General features: G+C 45.8%; 1 long non-coding RNA gene across 1 annotated transcript; it reads right to left on the bottom strand.

The window, feature by feature from the left end:
• Positions 1-906: 906 nt before the first annotated feature.
• LOC141224287 (uncharacterized) lies at positions 907-3,154 on the bottom strand. The gene is made up of 3 exons (XR_012291745.1): positions 3,088-3,154; positions 2,704-2,796; positions 907-994 (listed from the first exon to the last, which is right to left on the bottom strand). It is a non-coding gene; the product is annotated as an uncharacterized lncRNA (long non-coding RNA).
• Positions 3,155-3,467: the final 313 nt, after the last annotated feature.

Below are 3,467 nucleotides of genomic sequence, written 5' to 3'. Positions count from 1 at the left end.
ATGCACAGGCACCGGCTGGTGAATACCGTATTTTTCGGACTATAAGACGCACCTAGGTTTAGAAGAGCAAAATAGAAAAAAAATGTAAGCAAAAAATGTTGTCATGCTGCCCTGTTAAGGGGGAGGGGGTCTGCTGCTGACACTGTGTAATGTACCCCACTTCCGTTAATATACCCCATCCTGGTATATATGGCCCCCTCCTTCCTGTTATATGTGGCCCTCATCCCCATCCTGATATGCAATGGCACCCCAATCCACCATCCTGGTATGCATGGCACCCCAATCCCCCATCCTGGTATGCATGGCTCCCTCATCCCTCTTCCTGGTATGTATGGCACCCTTCATCCTGTTATGTATGGCACCCCCGCACACCCATCCTGGTATGTATGGTACCTTCATCCCTCTTCCTGGTATGTATGGTACCTTCATTCCTCTTCCTGGTATGTATACTATGTATGGCACTATTCATCCCTGTATGTATGGCCCCCCTCATCCTTCATCCCTGTATGTATGGACCCCCTCATCCCGGTATGTATGGCCCCCTTCATCCCTGTATGTATGGCCCCCCTCATGCCACATCCCTGTATGTATGGCCCCCCTCATGCCTCATCCCTGTATGTATAGCCCCCCTCATCCTTGTATGCATCGCCCCCCTCATCCTTATATGCATGGCCCCCATCATCCCTGTATGTATGGCCCCCTCATCCTGGTATGCTTGGCACTCCCTGATCCCTGTCACGCTGCTCATAAAAAAAATAAACAATCAAACTCACCTCCTCTCTCCTCCAGCGCTGTGTTCCCCGAACATCCACGGGTCTGCCCATCCCTAATAACAACTGCTCCACATGAATTATTCTCACTGAATGACATCACACAACATGGAGCTGACTCTCTCGCTTACCTCGTCTCTTTTCCCTCTTTTCTTCATTTTCTGAGATTTCTTGCTCTATACTCAGATATATTGAAGATTTTCTTTCCACGTCAGCTGGAATTTCTAATCAGAAAGTAAATAAAAGCCCTCATTAACAATATATTCTTATAGGATCTGCTTTGTGTCTATAATGTAAGTAAAGGGACGACTTATTACTTGATACTACTGTGTGGTCACTGTGGCTGAACGACAGAGGAATCTTATTCATAAAGAGGTCAGGGATCATTGTTAGCCATCATATATGTGATGGTCCGTACTGGACATCTAGTGTCTCCCGGAAGTCTGTGTTACTGTTTGGGTTCAGCAGTCCGAACAAAGCTTGTTGAAAGGATGCAGCACAGCCAATCAACAAACTTTTCTGGTGTGGGCACTTCAGGCCCCATCACAGCCATGCCAAGTATTGGTATGCCTGTGATTGGCCGGCGCAGTATAAAGGGGACCCCACGTCATTTTTGGGGGTGCACCCCCTTTTAATAATCAGTAAAGGCTATGCAGACAGCCGTGAGCTGATATTAATAGCCTGGGAAGCTTCATGGACATTGGCCTCTTCCCAGAATAATAACACCAGTCCCGAGCTGTCTGCTTTCCCTCATCTGGGCATTTTTTTATTTTATTTTTTTAATTATTATCTAAATACATGTACAGTAAGCTACACACACACACACTGCACTAAATTATATATCACACTGACAAATTTCTAACTATGCACAGGCACCGGCTGGTGAATACCATATTTTTCGGACTATAAGACGCACCTAGGTTTTAGAGGAGCAAAATAGAAAAAAAATTTAAGCAAAAAATGTTGTCATGATGCCCTGTTAAGCTGGAGGGGGTCTGCTGCTGACACTGTTATAGGGGTAATGTACCCCACTTCCGTTAATATCCCCCATCCTGGTATATATGGCCCCCTCCTTCCTGTTATATGTGGCCCTCATCTCCATCCTGATATGCAATGGCACCCCAATCCACCACCCTGGTATGCATGGCACCCCAATCCCCCATCCTGGTATGCATGGCCCCCTCATCCCTCTTCCTGGTATGTATGGCACTCTTCATCCTGTTATGTATGGCGCCCCCGCACACCAATCCTGGTATGTATGGCACCTTCATCCCTCTTCCTGGTATGTATGGTACCTTCATTCCTCTTCCTGGTATGTATGGCACTCTTCATCCCTGTATGTATGGCCCCCCTCATCCTTCATCCCTGTATGTATGGACCCCCTCATCCAAGTATGTATGGCCCCCTTCATCCCTGTATGTATGGCCCCCCTCATGCCTCATCCCTGTATGTATAGCCCCCCTCATCCTTGTATGCATCGCCCCCCTCATCACTTATATGCATGGCCCCCTTCATCCCTGTATGTATGGCCCCCTCATCCTGGTATGCTTGGCACCCCCTGATCTCTGTCACGCTGCTCATAAAAAAAATAAACAATCATACTCACCTCCTCTCTCCTCCAGCGCTGTGTTCCCCTCTGTGCTGGAATATTCACTGCATGCGTGGGGAGCAGTGACCACTCATTTTCCCTAATAGTTTGCACGTGGTAGCCGCAGCGCGGCTCCTGCTGCGCTCAGCTGTCTGTGTGCCCGCTATTAAAGTCCCATGAATATTCACCACATCCCGTTCGGGTTCGGGATCACGTTAGGGTAACATTCTTGAGCCTGATGGACCCGAACATCCACGGGTCTGCCCATCCCTAATAACAACTGCTCCACATGAATTATTCTCACTGAATGACATCACACAACATGGAGCTGACTCTCACACTTACCTCGTCTCTTTTCCCCCTTTTCTTCATTTTCTGAGATTTCTTGCTCTATACTCAGATATATTGAAGATTTTCTTTCCACGTCAGCTGGAATTTCTAATCAGAAAGTAGAAAAAAGGCCTCATTAACAATATATTCTTATAGGATCTGCTTTGTATCTTTCCTGCATATAGTAGAATTGTTCTACTCCTGTCCCCTATACATCTGGTAATCTGGAAAAGCTTTACAAAATTAGGCAAATGGAGATACAGTATGGGCCTATGGGCAACATAATTGGAATCCATGAAACATGTATAACATAGAAGACCACTAACAAAAATACCATATGAAAATATTTGAGCCTTGACATCAACATTCTCATTTTTTGTGCTGTAGACATGTACATACCTGACAATGGGGACGAGGGTGGCAAGCTGGTAATAGCATCATCTCTAATAGACACAGGAAAAGATTCTTTCTGCCTGTTTGGAAGAAGATAAACGTGTAAATTACAAGTAAATTCGGTATAGAAGGGGTTGTCTCACTAGATTAACATCAACAATAAGGCCTATTAGGATATATAACAGTTATGGTAGGGAAGGTTTCCTACTCAAAACTACCTTCTATAAAGCAGAGCGAAAAACCACTACCAAGAATGGCTGGCATGTAGTACTACATCTCTCCTACAGTGTGGGCAGCACTAAAAGTGCATGACTAGCTGCAATTATGGGCTGTCACCACCAGAGGTTTCTGAAGCCAAAAGCACAATGACTGCTAATCACGGGCGA

The sequence above is a fragment of the Phyllobates terribilis genome, unplaced genomic scaffold (assembly GCF_046119375.1).
Source record: "Phyllobates terribilis strain yellow unplaced genomic scaffold, ASM4611937v1 Scaffold_385__1_contigs__length_1830459, whole genome shotgun sequence".
NCBI lineage: Eukaryota > Metazoa > Chordata > Amphibia > Anura > Dendrobatidae > Phyllobates > Phyllobates terribilis.
This window is presented reverse-complemented; position numbering and strand designations above follow the sequence as displayed.